Source organism: Triticum aestivum, chromosome 6B (assembly GCF_018294505.1).
Source record: "Triticum aestivum cultivar Chinese Spring chromosome 6B, IWGSC CS RefSeq v2.1, whole genome shotgun sequence".
Taxonomy (NCBI): domain Eukaryota; kingdom Viridiplantae; phylum Streptophyta; class Magnoliopsida; order Poales; family Poaceae; genus Triticum; species Triticum aestivum.
The window spans coordinates 551,818,453-551,846,151 of record NC_057810.1 but is presented as its reverse complement, the minus strand read 5'-3'; positions in this window follow the sequence as shown (position 1 = coordinate 551,846,151).

The following is a 27,699-nucleotide window of genomic DNA, read 5'->3' as shown; positions in this document are numbered from 1 at the left end:
AAAATGCAAAACGAAAGACAAAAACCCAACCATGAATGAAAACTCATAACACATAGCCGGAAATGGCAAGAGTTGGAGTTACAGTTATGTAAAATTACATCCGGGGTGTTACACAGCGCCACCACCTTGCGCTCGTCCATCCAGCCGCATCTGCCATTGATATCCAGCTGCACCATGCCGCTAATACTGCACCTCCTGGTAACCTCCACACAGTCGCCGCCGCTGGAGCTATGCGGAGTCCATCACCCACAGCATATCTTCGCCGAACAGTAGAACCTCCCAAGACGGCGCCTCCATGGAGGGTACAATGTGAAGGATGCCCCCGCCGCCCAATCCAGACTGAATTTTGTACTTCCGTCCGGGAGGGGTTCGGAGGTGGATAGGAGAGACCTCGACATCGCCTCCACGGAGGGTAACAGCGTCGAGAGACTAAATCTTGATTGCCTCCGGATCCGGCAATGGACCACAAACCGAAACCTACAGAGTTGAGAGAGCCATGGGGCTCAACCCACCATGAAGGAGGATCGAGAAGCATCCATTGTTGACTCCAGGCAACGAATCCAGCGACTCGGCATGGTTAGCGACGACCACCACCATCCCGCGGCGGCCGACAGTGTTCAAGCCTAAGACCCAGAATTGGATCCAATCTAAACCAAGCAGCGCCTGCAACCACCGATCTTGACCACCGACACTGGTTCTATCTCTTACTCTCCTTACTTACAGTTTGTCTTTGTGAAGTCATTGCCTGATTGCTCTGCCTGTTTGACTTCACTGTGTGACTACTTGTTCTGATTGGCTTCATACTATCTTCCATCCTGATCCTACTACCTAGCTGCTATCAGTCATCATGCTTTAGCTTCATACTTGTTTGACTATGGTGTGTCTAGTGTAGTTCATCTTCTGCTGCATGTTTATAGGTCTAGTTTTCGTGTTTGTCTTCTAAACTCTCATGTTTTGAAGACTTTTATAAAAATCGCCTATTCACCTCCCCTCTAGTTGATAACTAGCACTTTCAATTGTTATCAGAGCAAGGTACTCCCTTGTTCTGTGTGATTCGGTTTAACCACCTGGAGTTTTAGCTATGTCGACTGCGGGGATAATCAAGGTCTCCGCTGCATGTCCCATCTTCGATGGCACTGAATATCCCTACTGGAAGAATAGGATGCGCATGCATCTTGAAGCCATTGATGTCGATCTGTGGTATGTTGTCAAGAATGGCGTTCCCAAGACTGGTGAAGGTGTCACCCCCGCTGATGTGAAGAAGTTCATTCAACTGGACTCTACCGCCAAGAACATCATCTGTGGTCATCTAACCAAAGGGCAGTATGGCCGTGTGAGCTCTCTGGAAACGTTGAAGCTAGTCTGGGACTGGCTCTCCAAGGTCAATGAAGGCGTCTCAACATAGCGTGATCAATGAATCAGTACTCTTCGCAACCTCTTCAACCGCTTCAAAAGGCACGACAACGAGAACGTCCAGCTCACGTTTGATCTCCTCACTGATATCATCAATGAGCTCCGTGCACTCAGTGCAACTGACATTACGAAGCATGAAATTGTGAAGACACTGCTGAGATCTCTCGACGACTCATTTGACACCTTAGCCCTGAAGATATAAGAATGCCCTGATTTCAAGACACTCGATCCGTCTGACATACTCGAGAGGCTCAACACACATGAGTACCAGCTATCTGAGAAACGACATATCTATGGCCCCAACTACGGCCAAACTCGTGCCTTGAAGGCAAAGGCTGCGGCTTCCTCATCTGGAGAAGAATTTGACTGCAATTCTGATGATCCTGAAGACATTGGAAAGGAGCTTGCTATGCTTGTGAAGAAGTTCCAGAGATTCACCAGGAAGAAAAACTTCAGAAAGTCTTCACGATCCAGCTCAAGGGACGATGAAGCTTCCACCTATGACAACAAGAAAAGAACCTGTCACAAGTGCAAGAAACCTGGCCACTACGTCTTTGAATGTCCACAGTGGGACAATGAGAAGAAGAAAAAGAAGAACAAAGAATATGATTCTGATGACAAGAAGAAGAAGAAATCCTCAAAGTCTTCTTCCAAATCTTCCTCTAAGTCTTTATCACATAAGAAGAGCTCATCAGGCAAGGCACGTGCTTTTGTTGGCAAGGAAATGGATTCAGAGGAGGAGTCTGCTTCTAAGGAGGAGTCTGACTCTGGTATCGCAAGTCTGGCTCTAGCTACAGCCTACGTCGCCAAGTCCATCTTCAACACTGAAGACAATGACTCCATCACCAACACTAATGACGAGAACAACTCGGCTCCCACCGACTGCTTCATGGCACGTGGTGCCAAGGTAAACTCTCGTGATGCTTACTTTCAAACATCAAGTGAAGATGACTCTGATGGTGAATCCAAACCCAGATACAAAAAACTTGCCAAAATTGCAACTGAACAATAGAAAGCTATGGAACATATTCAAAAACTGTTAGACAAAAGCGACGACCTGTTGGACGCGGAAATGACTAAGACTCAGTCCTTAATTGAAGACATAAAAAATCTTCATGTTAAGTACTAGGAACTTGAAGGTCGTCATGAAACCCTCTCAACATCTCATGAAAAGCTTTCCTACGGTTATCTTCAAAGGAAGCAGGAACTTGAGAAATTGAGATCGGATAATGAAGATCTTCAAAAGGAGAACGAGTCACTTCGCGCTCAACAGATCAGTCCCGCTCAGGAAGGATTTGAACCACCATGTTTAAAATGCATTGAGCGTGATAACGCTGTTTCTATTGCTGGATGTTCTACTGCTCCTGTTGCAAAATCTTCAACTGCTAATGTGGTAACTAACCCCTCTGTTGAGGATACCACTACTATTGCTGATGAGAATGCCAGGTTGAAGACACTGATTGAGACAGGGATGTACAAAAGCCTCAAAGGGCATCAGACATTATGTGATGTCCTCAAAAAGCATATTCTGAACCGAAACCCTAGAAAAGAGGGTATTGGGTTCGAGAGGAAAATGAATGTTGATGGGTCGTACTGGAAGCCTGAGCAGTACCCTAAAACCACATGGGTTGCTACAAAGGAACCTTCAGTAGATCCATCCACCTTATCTGGTTTCACTTGCGCTAACCCTATTATCATTGATGAATCCTTTGATGCAAACTATAAACTATTTAAGGATCAGAATGGTGAAGTGTTTTCCAGGTATATTGGGACTAAATGCAGGAATGGACCACCTATGAAGAAGATCTGGGTACCTAAACAGTGTATTGAGAATCTTCCTATGAATGTCATCCTGACACCACCAAGGAAGAAGACAAACCCCAGACCTATGGCTTCATATGGCCCTAAGGCTTCATACAGATACATGACTCACCTGAGTCACCCTAACGCCAATGTTTTGCAGGGAAACCATACTCAGACTTAAGAATATGAGCGTGTGTCTTCAAACCGCTATGTTCATAGAACTAAGAACTTTTCTGCTTATTCATATGAGTATCGTTCTTCTCCTACAGGGCTATTTGCTAGGGCTCCAAAGCCAAAATTCTCAGATGCTGCACTTAGACTCATTGCTTCTAAGCCACCCCTGAAGATGTGGGTGGTTAAGAAGAATTAACTTTCTTTTGCAGGGAAAGATCTCCAGCCAGAAATCAAAGGCGTCCCATGCTATTGCTGGAGACCTAAAACACATTATGGGACGCAAGATAAAATGCCCAAATGGTCTTACTATGTATTTCGTATCTGAATCGCTTGCCATTCATACTATCAGTCCTAACCTTGATCTAAGCTTTGATAATTGCGTCAAATATTTATGCTTCACAACTCTCTTGGTGAAGCCTATCCCCCAAACTGCATTGTAGGCCTCGACACCTCATGCTTCAGAATGGATTATGGACAGTGGATGCACTAATCACATGACTGGCGATCGAAGTCTTCTGATGGATTCAACGCTGCATCCATCAGACAAGAGCCACATCACATTTGCTGACACTGGTAAAAGCAAGGTGTTGGGCCTAGGTAGAGTTGCAATCTTAAGGGATCAGCACATGGACAAAGTGATGCTTGTTGAATCCCTTGGTTTCAACTTAATGTCTATCTCAATGCTTTGTGACTTAAACATGATTGTGCTATTTGGAAAATATCGCTGCCTTGTACTGATGGAATCTGACAAGTCTCTAGTCTTTGAAGGATATCGAAAAGATGATCTGTATATGGTAGATTTCTCAGCAGGTCCACAGATGGCCGTATGTCTTCTTGCAAAAGCTTCAGAATGCTGGCTTTGGCATCAAAGGCTAGGGCATGCTGGCATGAGGAACTTGCACACTCTCGCGAAGAAGAAGCATGTTGTGGGCATCGAAGGCGTCAAGTTCAAGAAGGATCATTTGTGTGGCGCCTGCGAAGCTGGAAAGATGACAAGAGCCAAGCATCCCTTGAAGACTATCATGACCACGTCTCAACCCTTCGAGCTGCTGCACATAGACTTATTTGGCCCTACTCACTATTCCACTCTCAATGCTACTGCCTGCCTCTATGGCTTCGTCATTGTTGATGATTACTCTCGATACACTTGGGTGCATATAATCCTCTACAAGACTGAAGTGCGGGATGTCTTCAGACGCTTTGCCAACCGTGCCATGACGAACTACGGTGTCAAGATCAAGCACATCAGAAGCGACAACGACACTGAGTTCAAGGACACCGGCCTCGACCTCTACCTGGATACCATGGGTATCACTCATGAGTTCTCTGCTCCTTACACACCTCGGTAGAATGGCATCACCGAGCGCAAGAACAGAACTCTTATTGAGATGGCTCGAACGATGCTTGATGAGTACAAGACTCCATGAAAGTTCTAGCCTGAAGCCATTGACACTGCATGCCACGTCATCAACCGTGTTTATCTTCACAAGCTTCTGAACAAAACTTCCTATGAGCTCCTAACTTGTAAGAAGCCAAACGTAAGTTACCTCAGAGTATTTGGTGCTAGGTGCTGGATCAAGGATCCTCATCACACTTCAAAATTTGCACCGAAAGCACATGAAGGTTTTATGCTTGGTTACGAAAAGGATTCGCACTCCTACAGAGTCTTCAACCTCTTTCACTATAAAGTGGTTGAAACTGTGGATGTGCGGTTCAATGAGACTAACGGCTTGCAAAGAGAGCACCTGCCAAATGTGCTAGATGAGTTATCCCCTAGTGAGTCAATCAAGCAAATGGGAACTGGCAAAATCATACCCTCTGAGAGTCTGTCTAAAGAGGAACTTGTCATTTCTGCACCTGATCAACCTGAAGACAATGCTCAGCCTGAAGACAATTCCAAAAAGGATGACAATGATCAGCAAGAGCAAAATCTTCGTCCTGCTCATCCTCGTGTTGCAAATGAAGTACAGATTGAGAAGATGATTGATAGCCTCAATGCACCTGGTCCACTCACTCGTTCAAGAGCCACACAAAGAGCAACACAACTCACCAATTTCTGTGGACACTTTGCATTCATCTCAATATCAGAACCCACGAAAGTAACTGAAGCCTTCATGGAACCTGAATGGATTCAAGCCATGCAAGAAGAGCTCCAACAGTTTGAGTTTAACAATGTGTGGGAACTGGTCAAGCGTCCTGATCCTCGGAAGCACAATATCATGTTGGAGAACATAGCAGAAATTCAAAATTTTCTACGCATCACCAAGATCAATCTATGGAGATACTAGCAATGAGAGAGAGGGGAGTGCATCTTCATACCCTTGAAGATCGCGATGCGGAAGCATTACAAGAACGCGGTCGGTGGAGTCGTTCACGAAGTGATTCAGATCGCGTCCGAATCCGATCTAAGCACCGAAGAACGGTGCCTCCGCATTCAACACATGTGCAGCCCGGTGACGTCTCCCATGCCTTGATCCAGTAACGAGAGAGGGAGAGTTTGGGGAAGACTCCGTCCAGCAGCAGCACAATGGTGTGGTGGTGATGGAGGAGCGTGGCACTCCAGCAGGGCTTCGCCAAGAACTGCGAGAGACGAGGAGGGAGAGGGGTAGGGCTGCGCCAGGGAGAGGAAAACTCATGTGTTGGGAAGCCCCAAAACCCCCACTATATATAGGGGAAGGGGAGAGGGGGCCAGCCCCCTCTAGATCCCATCTAGAGGGGAGGGGCGGCGGCCAGGAGGGGGAGACTTGCCCCCCAAGCAAGGTGGAGGCGCCCCCCTCCCCTAGGGTTTTCAACCCTAGGCGCCTTGGGCCCTTGGGGAGGGGCGCACCAGCCCACTAGGGGCTGGTTCCCTCCCATATTCATCCCATTAAGTCCCCTGGGGCAGGTGGCCCCACCCGGTGGACCTCCGGACACCTTTCGGTGGTCCCGGTACAATACCGATAAACCCCGAAACTATTCCGGTGACTGAAACTGGACTTCCCATATATAAATCTTTACCTCTGGACCATTCTGGAACTCCTCTGACGTCCGGGATCTCATACGGGACTCCGAACAACATTCGGTAACCACATACAAACTTCGTTTATAACCCTAGCGTCATCGATCCTTAAGTGTGTAGACCCTACGGGTTCGAGAATCATGCAGACATGACCAAGACACCTCTCCGGCCAATAACCAACAGTGGCATCTAGATACCCATGTTGGCTCCCACATGTTCCACGATGATCTCATCGGATGAACCACGATGTCAAGGATTCAAGTAGCGCCTGCGACCACCGATCTTGCCCACCACGCAACTGTCACCATGTCGTGACCAGACTGCCGCCGCTGCCGCGCCACGCATGATGTCACCAAGAAACCTGCCCGCCGCGTCGTCCGACCCCATGCTAGTCTGGTGTTGGGGAACGCGGTAATTTCAAAAAAAAATCCTATGATCACACAAGATCTATCTAGGAGATGCATAGCAACGAGAGGGGAGAGTGTGTCCATGAACCCTCGTAGACCGAAAGCGGAAGTGTTTAGTTGATGTAGTCGAACGTCTTCGCAATCAAACCGATCCAAGTACCGAAAGTACGGCACCTCCGTGTTCAGCACACGTTCAGCTCGATGACGTCCCACGCGCTCTTGATCCAGTTGAGGACGAGGGTGAGTTCCGTCAGCATGATGGAGTGGCGACAGTGATGATGATGTCACCGGCGTAGGGCTTCACCTAAGTACGATGGCGATACGATCGAGGTGTGTAACTGTGGAGGGGGCACCGCACACGGCTAAGGCAAAACTTGGTGTGTTCTAGGGTGCCCCCCTCCCCCCGCCCCCCTGCTGCCGTATATAAAGGAGGGAGGGGGAGGCCGGCCGGCCCTTGCTAGGCACGCCGAGAGAGGGGAGTCCTACTAGGACTCCAAGTCCTAGTAGGATTCCACCTCAAGGAGAACGGGGAAGGAAGGGAGAGGAGGGGCGCCCCCAGCCCCTTGTAAAATTCGGACTAGGCTTGGCGGTGTGCGCGCCACCTCCTGGCCGCTGCCTCTCCTTCCCACTAAGGCCCAGTAAGGCCCATCAACTCCTCGGGGGTTCCGGTAACCTCCCGGTACTCCGGAAAATACCCAAACTTCTCCGGAACCATTCCGATCTCCGAATATATCCTTCCAATATATCAATCTTTATGTCCCGACCATTTTGAGACTCATCGTCACATCCATGTTCTCATCCAGGACTCCAAACAAACTTCGGTCATCAAAACACATAACTCATAATACAAATCGTCATCGAACATTAAGCGTGCAGACCCTACGGGTTCGAGAACTATGTAGACATGACTGAGACACATCTCCGATCAATAACTAATAGCGGAACCTCGATGCTGATACTGGCTCCTACATATTCTATGAAGATCTTTATCGGTTAAACCACATAACAACATGCGTTGTTCCCTTTTTCATCGGTATGTTACTTGCCCGAGATTTGATCGGCGGTATCTTCATACCTAGTTCAATCTCATTACTGGCAAGTCTCTTTACTCGTTCCGTAATGCTTCATCCCGCAACTGACTTATTAGTCACATTGCTTGCAAGGCTTATAATGATGAGCATTACCGAGAGGGCCTAGAGATACCTCTCTGATACACGGAGTGACAAATCCTAGTCTTGATCTATGCCAACGCAACAAATGAAGGAAATATGCCCTAGAGGCAATAATAAATTATTATTTATTTCCTTATTTCATGATAAATGTTTATTATTCATGCTAGAATTGTATTAACTGGAAACTTAGTACATGTGTGAATACATAGACAAAACATAGTGTCCCTAGTATGCCTCTGCTAGACTAGCTCGTTAATCAAAGAAGGTTATGTTTCCTAACCATAGACATGTGTTGTCATTTGATGAATGAGATCACATCATTAGGAGAATGATGTGATGGACATGACCCATCTGTTAGCTTAGCATTATGATTGTTACAGTTTCATTGCTACTGCTTTCTTCATGACTTATACATGTTCCTCAGACTATGAGATTATTCAACTCCCAAATACCGGAAGAACACTTTGTGTGCTACCAAATGTCACAACATCAATGGGTGATTATAAAGGTGCTCTACAGGTGTCTCCGAAGGTGTTTGTTGGGTTGGCATAGATCGAGATTAGGATTTGTCACTCCGTGTTTTAGAGAGGTATCTCTGGGCCCTCTCGGTAATGCTCATCACTATAAGCCTTGCAAGAAATGTGACTTATGAGTTAGCTACATGATGAAGTATTACTAAACGAGTAAAGAGACTTGCTTGCCGGTAAAGAGATTGAACTAGGTATGATGATACCGACGATCGAATCTCGGGCAAGTAACATACCGATGACAAAGGGAACAACGTGTGTTGTTATGCGGTTTGACCAATAAAGATCTTCGTAGAATATGTAGGAGCCAATATGAGCATCCAGGTTCTGCTATTGGTTACTGACCGAAGATGTGTCTCGGTCATGTCTACATAGTTCTCGAACCCGTAGGGTCCGCACGCTTAACGTTCGATGACGATATGTATTATGAGTTATGTGTTTTTGATGACCGAAGTTTGTTCAGAGTCCCAGATGAGATCATATACATGATGAGGAGTCTCTAAATGGTCGATAGATAAAGATTGATATATTGGACGGCTATATTCGAACACCGGAAGTGTTCCGGAAAGTTTTGGGTAAAACCGGAGTGACGGAGGGGTTACCGGAACCCCCCGGGGAACTAATGGGCCACATTGGGCCTTAGTGGAGAGAGAGAGAGGGGCGGCCAGGGCAGGCCGCGCGCCCCTTCCCCCTTGGGTATGAATTGGACTAGGGAAGGGGGCGGCGCCCCCTTTCCAACTCCCTCTCCCTCTCCTTCCTTCCCCATCTCCCCCTCTTGGTGGAATCCTACTAGGACTAGTAGTCCTAGTAGGACTCCCTCTTGGGGCGCACCCTAGGGGTTGCCCCCCCCCCCCTTGCTCCTTTATATACGGGGGCAGGGGGCACCCTAGGACACACAAGTTTCTCTCCCAATCGTGTGTGGTGCCCCCCTCCACAGTTAGACACCTCAATCATACCATCGTAGTGCTTAGGCGAAGCCCTACGCCAGTAGCATCATCATCACCATCGCCACACCATCGTGCTGCTGATGAAACTCACCCTCGTCCTCAACTGGATCGAGAGCACGAGGGACGTCATCGAGCTGAACGTGTGATGAACGCGGAGGTGCCGTATGTTCGGTACTTGGATCAGTTGGATCGCGAAGACGTTCGACTACATCAACCGCGTTATTGAAACGCTTCTGCTCTCGGTCTATGAGGGTACGGGGACACACTCTCCCCTCTCATTGCTATGCATCACCTAGATAGATCTTGCGTGATCGTAGGATTTTTTTGAAATTACCACGTTCCCCCAAAACAAACACCTTCGGAGACACCTGTAGAGCATCTTTATAATCACCCAAATACGTTGTGACGTTTGATGACACACAAGGTGTTCCTCCGGTATTCGGGAGTTGCATAATATCATACTCCGAGGAACATGTATAAGCCATGAAGAAAGCAGTAGCAATGAAACTGTAACGATCATAATGCTAAGCTAACGGATGGGTCTTGTCCATCACATCATTCTCCTAATGATGTGATCCCGTTTATCAAATGACAACACATGTTATGGTTAGGAAACATAACCATCTTTGATTAACGAGCTAGTCAAGTAGAGCCATACTAGGGACACTATGTTTTGTCTATGCATTCACACATGTACTAAGTTTACGGTTAATACAATTCTAGCATGAATAATAAACATTTATCATGAAATAAGCAAATCTCTATGTCTCCCTCCGTGACTTGTTGCCGGATGGAATTGAAGTGTCTCTTGATGTGTTTGGTTCTCTTCTGAAATCTGGATTCCTTTGCCAAGGCAATTGCACTAGTATTGGCACAAAAGATTTTTATTGGACCCGATGCACTAGGTATAACACCTAGATCGGATATGAACTCCTTCATCCAGACTCCTCCATTTGCTGCTTCCGAAGCAGCTATGTACTTCGCTTCACAAGTAGATCCCGCCACGACGCTCTGCTTGGAACTGCACCAACTGACAGCTCCACCATCCAATATAAACTAGATGATGCCCCACGCGTTGCTGTGGGAAGTTTGAACAAATAATTTGTAAGGAATAAATGCCAACTACATGATATACATGTGAAAGAAAATAAGGTAATAAAGCAGAAGCACTGTCGGTGTCAAAACCTACGGATCTCGGGTAGGGGGTCCCGAACTGTGCGTCTAGGCGGATGGTAACAGGAGACAAGGGACACGATGTTTTTACCCAGGTTCGGGCCCTCTCGATGGAGGTAAAACCCTACTCCTGCTTGATTAATATTGATGATATGGGTAGTACAAGAGTAGATCTACCACGAGATCGGAGTGGCTAAACCCTAGGAGCTAGCCTATGGTATGATTGTTTTTTCGTCCTACGGACTAAAACTCTCCGGTTTATATAGACACCGGAGAGGGCTAGGGTTACACAGAGTCGGTTACAATGGGAGGAGATCTTCATATCGTATCGCCAAGCTTGCCTTCCACGCCAAGGAAAGTCCCATCCGGACACAGTACGGAGTCTTCAATCTTGTATCTTCATACTCCGGGAGTCCGGCCAAAGGTCTTAGTCCGGCTATCCGGACACCCCCTAATCCAGGACTCCCTCAGTAGCCCCTGAACCAGGCTTCAATGATGACGAGTCCGGCGCGCAAGTTGTCTTCGGCATTGCAAGGCGGGTTCCTCCTCCGAATATTCCATAGAAGACGTTGATCACCAGGGTAGTGTCCGGCTCTGCAAAATAAGTTCCACATTCCATCGTAGAGAGAATAATATTTGTATCAATCGGATCTGCTGACGTATTCCACGGCGTGACATCATGCCACGGCCAGGCTTTTATTCATTTTATTGCTCCTCCTCAGCGCGTTTAGCGAGGCGGTTTCCTTGGCACGTCTTGTCAAAGCAGAGATTGTGTCCCCTTATTCTGGGATTCTCATCAATACGGGTGTGGGTAACCCAACCGCGACTTAGGTATGACTCCTTAATTGAAAGCGAGTCTCAAACGGTTACGGGGAGGGCTCTTGGTATTCACCTCCTTTATAAAGGAACCAAGGCCCGGCTCCCTTCTTGTCAAACCAATCAAATCCGCCCCTCGCTTCGAGTTCCAACACCCAAAGCTCTAGTTTTAGGCGCTTCGGACCTTCGAAGATATCCGGCTCCGACCTACAAGGCCGGTGGATGCCTTCCTCCATTACGGAAGAAGATGTGCGAAAGCTAAGAGATGCCAGGTATCTAACCAGCGAAATCTCGCACAGACTGCCTACTCAAGGGCAAGCGGTTCCCGCTCCCCAGCTCGGTGAAAGCGTGGTGTTCACATCTCACTTCCTTCGGGGGCTAGGCTTCCCGATCGACCCCTTTGTGAGGGGGCTTATGTATTACTACGGGCTGGAGTTCCACGACCTAGCTCCGGAGTCCATCCTCCAGATCTCATCATTCATTGTCGTGTGCGAGGCCTTCCTCCATATCACCCCTCACTTCGGATTGTGGCTAAAAACTTTCAAAGTGGAACCGAAAATGATCGAGGGGCAGCACGCTGAGTGCGGAGGGGCTATAATAAGCAAGATGGATGACGCTCCATGGCCCGAAGGCTCTTTCCAAAAGGAGCTCGGCTTATGGCAACGGGACTGGTTTTACATCATAGCCCCTAGGGGCACCACATGGGTGGCACCACCTACTTTTCGCTCGGGTCCCCCACCACAGCTGGCGTCGTGGGTTAATGAAGGACTTATCTGGGGGCCGCCCAAAGACGTGCCCTTGCTGCAGGGCCGTATTCGAGATCTTCTAGAAAGAGATATCTATTTAACCGTAGTGGCGCAAGTCATGGTGATTCGCCGCACACTGCCCTGCAAACGTCGACCTCTCCGCCTGTGGGAGTTCAATCCAGAGGGACCACGAGTCCTACAACATTTTATGGGAATGACACCCATGGAGATGTACAAATTGTTCTTCGGATCACAAGCAAGGTGTCCGGATTTGTCCGAGGATGCAGGTCTGAGCTGCAATCGCCCGGATGCTGAAGTAAGTAGCTCCGTACTTGGACACACCATCCATATTTTTATCAAATCTACCCTTTAGCAGAGTTGTCCTTGGAATAGGAGTGGATGGAGAAGGCAAAGCTTATCAGGTGTCCATCCCCCCTGCCCGAGACCGTGCCGAATCCCATGCTGACCAGGATGCTGTAGGTCGCGCTGTTGGCGGAAGGCGAAGAGGGGACCCAAGGAGCTACCGCTCTACGAAGGAGGCCGTTAGGAAGGGAAGAATCGAAAATTCTCCCGACCAGGGAAGGAAAAGGACTGCCTCCGAAGACCCAGAGGTGATAACCTCAAAACGGGGAAAGAAATCTTCGTCAGAGGGTTCGGCACCGGAGAACGCCCCAGCCGAATCGCCCCCGTTTGGTTAGGCATATTTGGCTCTGTACCTTATGAGTCTATTTTTGCACTGAGCCACCGAGCCTCCAGAGAGGGTAGCGGGTTGGAGGTGTTTTCTGAAGTATTGCACATTATTTCCTTTTTTTCAGTGGTTGTTTATTTAAGTAAAATTAGCACCTAATTTTAACTAAGTGTTTTACAAGGAATTGTTAGAAAACCCATTTTACTAATAATTATGTTAGAGAAGTATGCACATAATCTTGTTTGGATGAGAATGATAAGCCCATGTGCGAGAGATACACTAATTTTTTTATAAACAAACAAATAATTGTCGTTTCCCCACAAACTCGGTTTCTCCGTTTTATGAAAAATAAGATGTACTTATTCTTAAGTTTGTTACGCTAACCAACAAAAGTTTTGTAGTTAGAACCATAAACATATTTAGGCAAAATTAATTTAGTAAAATCTCCCTATTCAATTAACCCTGAAGGAAATAGTAACATTATTGTTGAATGTGAGTTTTAGGATAAACGGTGTTTTTATTTGCAATAGTACCATTGTTTTATCACCAACCATTTTGCACTAATTTGCACCACATGCATGATGCACAAGATTTAACAACCTGGATCATTTAGTGGGAGGCTCTTCTCATTTATTGCAAATCTTATTGGGCCCACTAACTGCATTTTGAGCTAATAAGAATATTGTCATGAATCTTCTGATGGTACACTAGGAGTCTGTTTTTTCTCAAAATGGAGCAAATACCGACCAGTGCAGAAGTAGTATAATATAAGTGCAATAGGAAGTCAATTTTAGCCGGACTACTATAGATATATTAGTACATGATGGTCATATCTGAGGTCAACATTGGCTGCAATGGTAATTTTATTGGTGTATACTGTTCCAAAGGATGAGGCTATGATCTCATCGTGCAGCGTTAGAGGTTAACCATAATTAGATTAAATCATTAGCAAAGCAGAGGTGCATGCCTGACAACAAAATCAAGAATACTCTATTATCATGCCTGAAAATATCACATGAAAAACACAAAATAATCGTATCATAAAATATATGTACGATAGCCTTGGGCATCTGGATACCATGATGTAAGTGTCACTTCAGTTTTGTCAGGAAGAAGGTTATAATTTTTTCTGAGCTATATGTATTGCTGCTTGGGTCTGAAGAATAATCAATTTATAGATAGGCAGATTCCATCTGATGATCCACCGTCGGGCGTAATTAAGGATATTCATGTACGCTGTGAACGTTCGTGAGCACTTCTAACTGCAACCAAAAGATAATGCAATTTGGCATGGAATCTTGCTATACTTAATTAAATTTGATAAATATTAAATATCAGAGTAACAATTCCTCGTACGTGCCAGTACAAAAGAGGCAGTGACGCGTGACCTATATCTGGTGCGTTTAAAGCTTTGAGCTGAACTCTCGTGTAGTTGCGCCATCTTGAAGCGATACAATTATCAATATAACATTTTATTTCCGTCAAGAAATAAAAGATGTCATCATATGAAAAATAAAGGTATGTTCAGTCGGTAGCCACTCACCTGCCGTACCTAGTTTTACTAACTTCTTCCCGTGACCAAATGATCTAACAAAAGTTAGCTGGGCTCTTTCCACCTATGACATGCATGGCTAATTTTAGGTGTAGTAGTCACTAGTCGGGGATGTATCTCTCTCAGCCGGCCCTCATCTTTCCACCTAGAGCTCACAGTGATCCACGTCTGACATAGCCCCGCCAATGGTATATAAGCTATTCAAGTCTGCATTGGCTTAAATTTATTTTATTGAACACAAAGAAAAAAAACAGAAGGATGCCTTGGCTTTATCGTGGCATAGTGTGGTAACAAAACAAAGCCGCTTATCCGACCAAGAGTCTCAGATCAAGTGCGTGCTCAATGGTTCTGGGTCACTCTATGTCTATGGCTATGCACTGCCTTTTCCAACTCCATTGTGGCCAAACTACAGTTGAAATAAACACCAATTATTTGTTGCGGCGCAGCCAACAGTTCTACCAGGTGCCTTTTCCAGCCCTACCGGGGGCAAATTCCTGATAGAAAAGGCAAGTACAACTGTTGGTGGACTCCTAGTTGTGCCTCCGGTCCCCGTGCAAATAAACCATTTCCTGACAGTAATCAGTGTTTAATGCTTATGGGAAATGCTTAAGCTAATCATCAGTTGGACTGTCGGCAAGTAGATATATTAGTTCCACTTACGTGCAACTAAGAAGGAGCACTAATGATTGATGTGTGTAATCTCTTTTAGACGAGTACAAACGCTGCCCAAAGCTTGATACTAGGGGACAACTGACTGGCTGTAGTGTTATGCGCAAGAAGTAGTAATAAACAAGTGCATGCACTGCGAATATTTGTAGGCTTAAAAGTGAAATTTACGGCCACTGCTTAAAAAAGGTAAAACGAATGTGGTGTTATACTATTATTACTTGGTGGGCATACTGCAGAAGTGCAGACTAATGGTACGCAGGGTGGTTGTTCTATATCTTTACCTCATACCAGTACACTAGCTGCGTTTATAAGGCTTGCCTCATGCGCCAGTTTTTTTAGGCTTATGGCTGATAGTGGAATTAAGCTGTCTCCTCTCAGTTTATTCCACAAGTTCAATCTAGAATTTTATTTTACAAGCCTGTTAATTAAGGGTTAACTCGTAGGCTTCTAAAATAAAAAATTAGATTGGGCTTCCAGAATATGCCGAGGAGAGAGGAGAACGCCGTTTCGGTGCCCGGGTGCATCTGCACCCGGTCAAAAAAAAAAATCGTAAAAAATTCAAAAAATTCCAAAAAAAAATTGGGTGGTAGACAATTTGATGCGTGAAATACGCTCCAATTTTCAAAACATTTGGACTTCTGTGCAGCTCTCAGCAAAAAAGACAAATCAGACCAAACAGTATATGAACAGTACACATTTTTACAGACCTCCGATTTGTCTTTTTTGCTGAGAGTTGCACAGAAGTCCAAATGTTTTGAAAATTGGAGCGTACCTCACGCATCAAATTGTCCACCACCAGAATTTTTTTTGGAATTTTTTGAATTTTTCTAGTATTTATTTTGATTTTTTTATGAGCGCAGGTGCAGATGAGCTCGGGCTCAGATTCGAATTTTCCGAGGAGAGGGTAGCTTATTTATACAGGCGGGCCAGGGAGCGAGGAGTAACCCGATGGAGTGGGTCTTCATGTGTTTCGCTTGTGAGCCAAAGGCCCGATGGGCTTGTATTGCGTGTGTGTGAACTTTTGAGCCGCCTCTTGTTGTTGGTATGTATGTGAACTTCGTGGTGTTCAGGTGTCCTAAACTTTCAGTTTTTCTTGTAAATCTTAAGAGTTTCAGTTCGCTAAAGCCGGACAAACGCCTCCTTTCTTAGAAATATGGCTTGCAAACGTGTGCGAGTGAGGCAGCAAAACAAGCAATGTTTGCATAAAACATTAGTCTACTATGTCACGAAAAACTCAAATACAATTTTGAACCAGGGTTGAGAAAAAAAATACAAGTTCATATGTGGATAGTAGCAACTTAAATTGGATTAACAATTTGGACATTATCACTGTCAACACGGAATTTTGTCTTTTCTCGTTTCTTGAGGTGAAGACTGAATTTTGAATCAAAATTTTGCGCAAGATGGGCGTTGCACCTATGTGCTTAACTCTTTTGAGAATTGTAACTTTAAAGAGGTGTTCACCATGTGGGGTTATGTGGACCACCCAAGCAGGGGCGGATCTAGTTGGGGTGCCATTGAAAATACAGTGTTCTTTACCTACTAAGAGTTGGGTTAATTCTATATAAATCAGAGGTGCCAAAAATACTAAATTGACAAAAATTTACGTCCAAACTCCATGTTGATGGATTGATCACTTTCTCTTGTTCCCTCAGAAATAAGTTGTCAGCTCTGATATTTATATTTTTTGACGTTTCATGATTGCTAACAGTATCCATATTTGTGATTTTTTACATGTCATTAAAGTTATGAACTCTGCGCAAAAAAATTATTCTTTGACTAGCACCCCCTGCAGGGAAATCCTAGATCTGACGCTGGCCCAAGAGGTCTGATATGTTCTCAACAAAGTTGTTATCATCGTCAAGGCAAGAAGGAATTAGAGGGTCTCAATGATTTCTGGTTCGGACAACATGTTAATGGAACCTTTATGAAGGCTTGTGCGCAAGTCATTATACGCTCGACAACATAACACTTCGACATTTTTTGGAGTAGGTTCAGTTGTCTCGGGGAGAGAAGCATTGAGGAAGAGGCTCTCCCTCTCCCCCCCCCCTCTCTCTCTCCCCTCTCCCCCCGGCCCCCCTCTCCCTCTCTCTCCCCCTCTCTCTCTCTTGCAATCGTTCTAAGTCGCGTGTGAAATTGCAATTGTCTTCCGAGTTGGTTTTGGTGTAAATAACAATATGTATTGATGACTAACCATGTTTGTCAAGTATATGCAAAGTGTGTTAGTCCAAAGCTTGCAAGCAAAGATGGATGTTGACCCCCTAATTATCAAAGAGAAAAACAAGAAGGTATACTAATTTTATGTACCTTTTTTCTTTATCTTGAGTATAGAAAAGCCGCACTATTAAGAGATGTCTCTCAATGAACTTAGAGTGGAGCCAAAACCCACATCCTAAGACCCGTCATGTTTGCCACGCAAATAGGCAAAAAAAATCATCTTTCCACCTTCAAAATGGAGTAGTTGTGTGTGCCTCGGAATGTCCTTATGGAGATTCCGGGCTAACCACTGGGGCTGCCTGTATTTGACATCAAAAGCCTTTCTTATCAGCGTGAGTAATTGTAGGAGTCGGCCCGAAATCCGGAGCTCTCAGATTCACTCATGAAATTCAGCCCTCCCTCCAGTGTTGCCTTTGATTGACATTAGAGGCGTCTGGTGTCATCTAGATTGATACCCTGAAGTCGGGCCCGGGGTCGGGGGCGTCCCTGAAGGTGCCTCAAGAGGTTTTGAGAATACATTCTGGGATGTGTTCAGGGTACCCAACGGGCAGATTTTGAGTGGAGCTATATAAAGCCACCTTCTTTTTCTCCAAGAATCGTCATTTTCCCAACTTCAGCTGAGCAATTTTATCTCCATTTTTCTTAAATATCGAAAGCTCCCAAAAAACACATCCCTCCGTCAGATCACGTTATCCTTTGAGGGGAAAAATAGAGTTGTCCCTGAACTATAAATTCACCAAAGGAATTTGGGTTCCCTTTGATTTCATTGGTGATTTGTTACTTTCAGAGGTTGGAGACTCCTAGATGGTACGAGTCCCCGAGGAGGAATCAACTTATGCTTTACCCTGTTGTTTGTGAATGTCTGGAGGCCGCCTCAAGGTATACCACTAGTGGTTGGGAATCCTTTTCTAGTGATATCTCATTGAGAGGAAGGTGAGCCTTTGTGGTGTTGGTTGAGCCTTTGTGGTTCTCCCACCTATCCAATGGTGATTAGCTCCCCTCCATGGAATGAACATTCGGATACATCTTCACCTCTGCGTTCTTTGATTTTATCTAATCCTAGCTCATTTACTTGGGTTTAATTTGGTCACTTGAACTTGCAAGCATCATATAGGTTGTATGTCTCACCTTAGCATTGTTAGGCTCACACTTTGTATTCCCTAAAGTCTAAATTTGCTAATAAGTGAAGTAAAATTGGTAGTTGTCCGATTCATCCCCCCATCCTCTAGTTTCATCCTGATCATTTGTGTACGATCCTCGAAATTGACCTTAGAGCTCCCTTGTCGAGTCTTGGAGCTCTATGCCTTCCCCTCTTGAGTTTATTAAGTTCGAGATGAAATTACTGGGGATCTTTGACAAATGGTGAATGAGGATGGTGCATACCTCATAGTGTTGGGGTTTCCCGCTCATTATCCACCATTTAGGCCTCTTTCCATTGGGCCTTCTCGGTCCTTGATGTTGATAGTTTGTACATTTGACGACCGCTTGACATAGATAATTCACCATGTGGATACTAGGGGGCGCCAGCGAGCACACTTCCCCACGCCAGGGAGCAGTCTCCTACAAGGGTGAGTAAACCATGTCAACGCCCATTCACCAGCCTATGAGCGAGCAAATTTTATTTTTATTTTTTTTGTATCAGTGCAACTTTATTTTGATTTAAAATTATTCACTAAAATGAAAAAAATGAACTCTGAAAAGATCAAGATTTTATTTTAAACGATCATGAATTAAAACAAGTATTCATGAATATTAAAAAAACATCACGAACCCAAAAAATGTTCATTATTTCAACAAAAACACGAGCTAAAAAAGGGTTTATGACTTTGAAAAAAGTTCTCGAATAAACATACAAAATTAGGAAATTGTTCATGAATTCAAAAAATATTCATGAATTCAAAAAATATTCGAAATTTTATAGAAGGTTCGTGAATTACAAAGTCGCAAGACTTTTTTTATTAATGGAATTTTTGAAATAAGATTTTGAATAATGTTAATTGTTCGCGAATCAAAAAATGTACTCCTATTTGGAAAACATGTTCATGAATTCAACAAAAAAGTTCATGAATTTGAGAAAATGTTCACAAATTTTAAAAATGTACACGAGTTAAATAAATGTTCGCAAAATTGGGAGAAAATGTTAGCAACATCAAAAAATGTTCATGAATTTGGAGAAAATATTAAAAAAATTTATTAAAAATGTTCACGAATTTTGAAAACATATTCTGTATTTGGAAAAAATATTGAATTCAAAAAATGCTCACAAATTTTAAAAATGTACATGAGTTTGACTTTAAAACTATTCATGAATTTTCGAAAATTTCACAAATCTTAATTTTTCATACATTTAGAAAAAGTAAGAACAAATAACAAGAGTTAAAGAAAAAAGAAAAAAATGATCAGAAGACTAGAAATTGGACAGAGAACCACAAAAATAAGAAAAGAAAATGTCCAAAAGTTTCCAGTACTAGTGACCGTAGCTTTGTAAAACCAACACATCATTTCCGCTTTGTTACTGCTTGCAACGGCAGATCCTTAGCATTTGTGGATGCTAAGTAGACACCCATGTTTATGAATAAGTAATACATAACTAGAGTGAATGCCACCATTTTCCCTATAGATATACATTTTGGTCTGAGTGAAAAGATGGTCTATTCGGGTACCATAGATGAATCATGAAAATAAAAACCAAAGCATTCACTGGAATTAACAAAATAAAGTACATAGTATAAGACATGGAATCGGAAGGGCACCACTCAATATTGCTTTTATATGAAAGCAAGACAATTCAACACATCCTTTCCAAATATTTCTAGTGCTCGAATAGCATGGCATGCGTGAACCAGCCTGTGGTTGGATGGTTAGAAAGACAGTAGTATCCCATCAAAGTTCAAGTCCTAAATTAACATTGTTGCCCGCATTTTTCTAGATTTATTTCAAACCTTTAAGCGATGTCACCGTTGACTACAAAGACGTCTATAACGACTTCGTCAATCTTAAATTGATGTGTCGGCTCAGTCTCTCGGAGGTGCTCCAGAGTGTGTGCGCGCGCGTTCATAGTGGTGAATGTATGTATGTCTGTACTGTGTTAAAAAAAGAATAAATGGCATTCGGTACATTCAGTGTACAATATTACTCTTCCACGTAGTATTTCATATATTTTTGAGTTATTATTAGGGAGTGTACCTAAGTCTTTCTGCTATCCCATTTATACAACTGTCGTTGTTGTTCTGGTCAATCTGATTTTGTTTAGGGGATAATAATAATAATAATAATAATAATAATAATAATAATAATAATAATAATAAGATTCTTTCGTTGTCAATAACATTTTTCCGGGAATTTCCTGAATGGGAGACGAGGAATGGGACGAAAGGGTATAGGTAAAAACAACAGCGATGCTTGTTTTTAGGCAGAAAGTAAGGGATCTCTAATTGGCGCCTTTAGCGCCAGTTCGCCAACTAGCGCTCACACAGCTCTGCTGATGGGCAAGCCCAGAAAACAACATTTCGCTGGCTAGGCTCTCAATCAGCCGCGGAAAAGAAAAGGTTCATGTTCGCTCAGTTTTTTCTTCTAGTTCATTCGGTTTGGCGACTTCCACCTGACAGGCTTCCGCTGCCCGTTGACTAGGGCTGGGTTGACCATTCACCAGGGCTCTCAGAACCAATGAATTTTTTTCAACCATTAAGTTTTAAGAAAAAAGGAAAAATAAGAAGAAAATCAAAAAAATTGTGAATTGAAAATTGTTCACGGATTATCGGAAAAATCATATATTTGAAAATAATCATTGAATTTCAAAGATGGTAATCGATTCTGAAAAAAATCATCGAAGTTGAAAAGTTCATCGATTTTAAAAAAGTTCAACCAATTTGTAAAAAAATCGTCCAATTTGAAAAGTTCATTGCATTTTGAAAAAGGTTCATAGATTTAAAAAAAAGAATTTAAAAAAATTCATTCATTTTGAAAAAGTTTAACATATTTGAAAGTAGTTCATCAAATTTGAAAAAAAATGTTCATCAAATTTAAATCTAGTTCATTGATTTGTCAAAAAATGGTCATTGGGTTTGAAAAAGGTTGTCCATTTTTTAGAAAAAAAGAAAAGGAGAGAAACTGGAAAAGAAAGAAAAAACCGAACAAAAAACGGGAAATACAAACAAGAAATAAAAAGTAAAAACAATTGTAAAAGAAACGGCCAAATGGAAAGAAAATAGATAAGAACAGACAAAGACGTGATTTTTTTTTAACTGTACATTAGCCACAAGAAGCGCAAAAAGAAGGGCAAAGAGAAGAAAGTTTGCACTACAAACCATGTTGTCAGGGTGCTTACCGCCTCTTTGATTGAACAACGAGGGTTGGAGTTCGAATCCTCCCACATACACCACACTTCTATTTTTTGAAGTTTAGAAAAGAAGAAGAAAAAAGAGAAAATGGACCGAGCTCGAGTCGCGGGCGGTGTTCACCTGATTGCGGAATGACTATAAACGGGCGCTGAAAGCGCCGTTTAGAAATTGTTTTTTTTACAAAAACCTGTAACTTTACTCATTGTCACATCCCCAGTTCAGGCCTTGCTTGTTTTTGCTTTAGCATCCATGCATCATGTTTAAATTTTATGAAACTTGAAATGGGGATTGCCTAAACCCTAGCATCTAAGGAATCCACTAGGTTCAACTAAAATATTCTCAGTGAATCCAAATGACTTTCAAAAATGTTCATCATTTCTGGAAAATCTTGTAAACAGTAGCCGGAGGTGATGCACATTTTTCCATGACATATTTGGGCTCTGAATTAAATCATACTCTATTTGAATTTGGACATTTAAATTCTATAAAATATTTTAAATGTCCATATAATCCTAAACTGAAATGCTCCATGTTGGTTATATTCCAAGCAGTGGGCATGAGCAGTCTGGTGATTTTTGAAAATGCCCTGGCATTTTTAATAAAGCCCTAAAGACTACAGAATAATAGAAATAGAAAACAGAAATAAAGGTAGAGAGAGAGAGCACCCACCTGCGGCCCGCTACTGTAGCCTGCTGGCAGCCCAGCTGGCTGCCCAGCCCACCAGCGCCCCCTTGTCATCTTCCTCCTCTGCCAGGAGGACAAACAGGTGCGTGGCGAGCGCCGACGTTGCCCCAGCCACCTCCTGCTTCCCCGGCCCCTCCTAGCACCGCCACGATGACACCCCGTTCTTCCTCCTTCGGCCATGGAGATCGCCGGCGATTTTCCACCGTCACCGAGCCTTCCCCGAGCACGCCGAGGCCACCTATGCACTCGCGGTGAGCCCCTCTTCCTCTTCCCTCTTCTGTCAAGCTCGCGCTCGTCCCCTGGCTTCATTTTCCACCGCGGCCGAGAGCTTGTCGCCGCCGGCCATGGCGTGGCCGTGGCCACAGCCACCGCAGCTCGTTCCCGAGCCCACCGTCGTGCTCACCACGATCTCAGGAGCCCGTAGCCACCACCAGCTCCTCCTCCCGTGCACCGCAGCGTCGAACCCAACCCCGTCCGAACTCCGGCCGCCGCCTAGCTCGCCGCCGCCGTCTACTCAGGCCGTCCCAACTGCTGCCGCCACCACCACTAGATGTGCGCGAGCCCCAGCTACGCATAGGACCAAACCACGGTCGATTTGGTCGACCGTGGGAAAAATCCGAGCACCTCCGCCGTCTCTGGCGTCGCCGGCGACGAGCCGTGGACCAAGTCCGGCGAGGTTGACTCGTTTGACCTGGGGTTTGACCCCCTCAGGGTCACTGACGCGTGGGCCATGCCCCTATTTAGTTTAGGTGTGGGTTTAATTAGCACTAATTAACTTAGTTAATTAGTTGACTCACTGACAAGTGGGCCCAGGCTCTAATTAACCTAGGTTAGTGCTAACCTAACACTAACTAACTCTGTTAGTTAGTTGTTACACTGACATGTGGGTCCCAGCCGTCAGGTTTGACCTGGGTTGGCGCCTTTGACCTGTTGACGTCACCCTGACGCAATGCTGACGCATTAATTCAATTATTGGAGTTATTCTTATTCAGGAAATTCCAGAAAATGTCCTAAACTTCTAAAAATCATATAAAATCAACCGTAGCTCCAAATCAAATAATTTATATATGAAAAATGATCAGAAAAATCCAATCTATCCATCTACACTGGTTTCATGCATGTTAGAACACATTAACCTTGCTGTTTAGGTGAAACAAGTTAATGCACTATTATAACGTCTTAAAATGGGTTTGCATTTGAATATTTGGTTCAAATGGACTCATCTCAATCTGTTCTAGCTTGCATTAGCCAAAACACATTCTTATTGCCATGTCATAGCATGCATCATATTGTGCATTGCATTGATCGTGTTTCTTCTCTGCTTGTCGGTGCTTGTCCCCTCTCAATAGACGTGTTCCGACGATGAGTTCGATGACACCAATGAAGAGCTATATTATCTTCGGAAGTGCCAGGCAAGCAAAACCCCCTTGTTCATTTCGATACAATCCTACTCTCTCGCTCCTGCTCTCTTTTACTGCACTAGGACAACAACGATTCAACTGTTACTTGCTGCGGTAGCTAAACCCCTTTATCCTCTGCATGACCTGTCATTGCCACAGTAAATAGATGAAACCCACTAGCATGAGTAGGAGTTGTTTGAGCCCTGTTGTGCCTACTCATTCATGCTTGTTTGTCATGCCTGCTACTGCTTAGAGTTGAGTCAGGTCTGATTCATCGGGGATGAATCGAGGTGTATGAACATGTCCTATTGTGTGTGAGCTAAGTGTGTGAATACGATTTGGTAAAGGTAGCGGTGAGAGGCCATGTAGGAGTACATGGTGGGTTGTCTCATTGCAGCCGTCCTCAGGAACTGAGTTCTGTGTTTGTGATCCATGAAATAGATACTACCACGCATTGGGCCCGAAACCAATGGACCCTCTTGGCTCTGTAATCATCCTTGTCCTCTGTCCAGGAGTTGCAAGTAGTTTCTGGTGTTTGTAGTATGCTGGAGGCCGTGCACAGCGCTGACCGAAGGGGTGGGCTGTGATGCGGTAGGCACGTGGCCGGGTATACCGGGCGCCCGTTTGGTGTCACGGAACCCTGTACACATCGTTTGGGGCTGTGGGCGAAACTCCAGCCAGATCTCCTCGCGGATGGAACCCGAATAGGCGATAAACCTGGACTAGAGACTTGAGTGTTTAGGTAGGCCGTGGCCGACACCCACGTTGGGCTTACGCTTGAAGGTTGTCGAGTACATGTCGTGTAAACGGCGGTAAGTGGTGAGAGCGTGTGTGAAGAAGTACACCCCTGCAGGGTTAACATCATCTATTCGAATAGCCGTGTCCGCGGAAAAGGACTTCTGGGTTGCCTGTACAGTTCATAGACAAGTGAAAGTGGATATTCTAAAATATGCAAGATAAGCGTGAGTGCTATGGATGGCGTTCTCGTAGGGAGACGGGAGCGGATCCATAATGGTGTATTGATATGGTGAATATGTGGACTCGTGTGCGCCACCTCAAAAGAGTTACTTGCAGTCGTAGTTCAGGGTAGCCACCGAGTCAAAGCTGGCTTGCTGCAGTTAAACTCCACCACCCCCTTTGTTGATAACGATGCATATGTAGTTAGTTCTGATGTAAGTCTTGCTGGGTACATTTGTACTCACGTTTGCCTATTTTATGTTTTTGCAGAGAGACTTCAGTCTCACTAGTAGTTTCGCGTGGACTTCGACGTTTAGCTTGTTACCTCAGCTACGATCTTGTGCCCTCGGCAGGATCTGGTAGTTAGTCAGGCTTCTCGGCTTTTTTCTTTTGTAGATGTCTGTACTCAGACATGTTAAGCTTCCGCATGTGCTTTGACTTGTATGCTCTGAATGTTGGGTCACGAGACCTATGTTTGTAATATCTCACTCCTCGGAGCCTATTGAATAAAATACTTGAGTCGTAGAGTTATGTTGTGATGCCATGTTGTATTTACACATATCAAGCATATTGTGTGTATGTTATTGAAATGCTTGGTATGTGTGGGATCTGACTATCTAGTTGTTTATCCTTGGTAGCCTCTCTTACCAGGAAATGTCTCCTAGTGCTTCCACTGAGCCTTGGTAGCTTGCTACTTCTCCGGAACACTTAGGCTGGCCGGCATGTGTCCTTCTTCGTTCCTGTGTCTGTCCCTTCGGGAAAATGTCACGCGATGAATACCGGAGTCCTGTTAGTCCGCTACAGCCCGGTTCACCAGAGTCCTGCTAGCCCAGTGCTACAGCCTGGATTCACTCGCTGATGACCGACACGTTCGATGTTGGGTCATGGATGTCTGTCCCTGTAAGTTTGTTCCACTTTGGGTTCACGACTAGCCATGTCAGCCCGGGTTCTTTGTCATATGGATGCTAGCGGCACTATCATATACGTGAGCTAAAAGGCGCAAACGGTCCCGGGCCAGGTAAGGTGGCACCCGTGGGAATACCGTCCGTGAGGCCGCAAAGTGATATGATGTGTTACATGCTAGATCGGTGTGACTTAGGATCGGGGTCCTGACATCTTTGGTATCATAGCCGACCCTCACGGTTACACGTATGGTTGCGGACAGGTGCGCGGTCATGTTGTTCATGACGTTTGTGACCCGTCGTGGCACACGACATGGCACATGTACCGGACTGGATGCACAGACGTATGTGCCAAGAGGGAACGTTTCTGTGGCCCGACGAGGACGTCGGTTCCTCTGAGTGGGGGTGTATGTGATAGCCTGGCTTATCAGGGATGATAGACTACTCACATCAATAAGGAATTCCTTCTTTTCCGGAAGCCCATTCAGACAGAACTCCAAAGTTAAGCGTGCTCAGCTTGGAGTAATTTCAGGATGGGTGACCGACCGGGAAGTTGCTCCCAGGTGCGCATGAGTGAGGACAAAGTGCGCAGAAAAGACTAGTATTGATCTGTGGGGCCAGTCTAGATCTCGCCAAGAGTAACGACCACCGGCGGGTGTGTCCGGGGCGTTACAAGTTGGTACTCAAAAAAATTTACAGGTACACTGATTTGGACATAAGATCCAAAAAAATACAAAGTAACTTCTATAACTAAGAATTACAATGAAATCTTTTGAAAGCACCTTTTTCACGGCGTCATTCTTTGCTTGAAAAAACACTCCAAAGACTTTGGTCGTTTAGGAATTGCTGTGCTTCGCCACTCTGAACCACACTTTTTTTTTTTTGAGAAATTACTCTGAACCACACTTTAAGTTGGCTGCGTGGGTTGATGTTCTTTTAGGCCCATGACGTCCACCTCCTCTTCTCCCCTCTCGGCCTGCTGACATTGGGCCGGCGCGCCTGTGTCGCGCGCACACACACACGTTGTCGTCATAAAATTAGCCCGTTAATCTTGGACTGGTCCGAAACACCGCATGCGTCAGCGCAGCGGTTCAGTCAGCACTGCAGACAGCAGTGCCTCAGGCAAGCAAAACAAAACACTGGATTTGTCTGAACCCCTCGTCATCAACCTGAATACTGAATCCCGTCAGCTCGGTTCATGGAATATGTACACCGGATTCCATTCAAAAGGAAAACCGAAGACCGAACAGTGGAGCAAAAAGGAAAAGGAAAAGGCACAGGTAGAGTAACCATCACACTGTGTCATACTGCCTACCATACGTGCATACGACGTCTCTTCGACCAACGAGTGCATGACGTAAAGCAGCGGCAGACAGGTACCAGTCCTAATCAGCTTTCCTTTCTCCTTCTCTTTCCAGTATTTATTGATAATAAATAACGATCGACCGTGTAGATTAGTTCATGTCTCAAAAGCATCTCTCTGCTTTTTTGTAGCCGGTTGTTTCATTAGAAGTCTGTGCTGTCGAGTGTCGTACAGGTCTAAAAGGTGTTCGTATTTTTTCGTTAACAAGGATTTACAATTGTTCCTTTTTGCGCGGGTGGATGGATGGGTTTATCAGTGTTCTCACGAGATCTCCGTGAGAGGGTAGGAGGATCCTTCCTCCCGCGCTGGCTTGTGTGCCACTAGGTATGTAGTTGGGCAGATCAGAGCGACAGAGCTGCTTGTGTCGCTTAGCCGTTATGATGCTTCGCCATGTGCTGTACATATATACTTTGCCCCGCCTAACTAAAGCTGCTATTGTTGCAAAGTGCGAGCTTGTTTTGCTTCTACACTGTATTAGTTACCCCAATCAACTTAGATGATAGCCCGCATGTTGTAGCGGGAATCTTTGTCGAAGCAAAAGTATATATAGGTGCTACAAAAACAACTAAAACTAAAACAAAATAAATTTTTATATTTCTACCCTTAACTCGTATCAAGTACTCAAATTTACCCCTAATTTCAAAGGATGCTCAAATTTGCCCCTCCGTCGTTAAGTGACCTTATAGAAATGCCCTTCTATGTCGTTTCCATCCGGTCAAAGGGATTTGACCATCTACGGGGCGTTTATCGG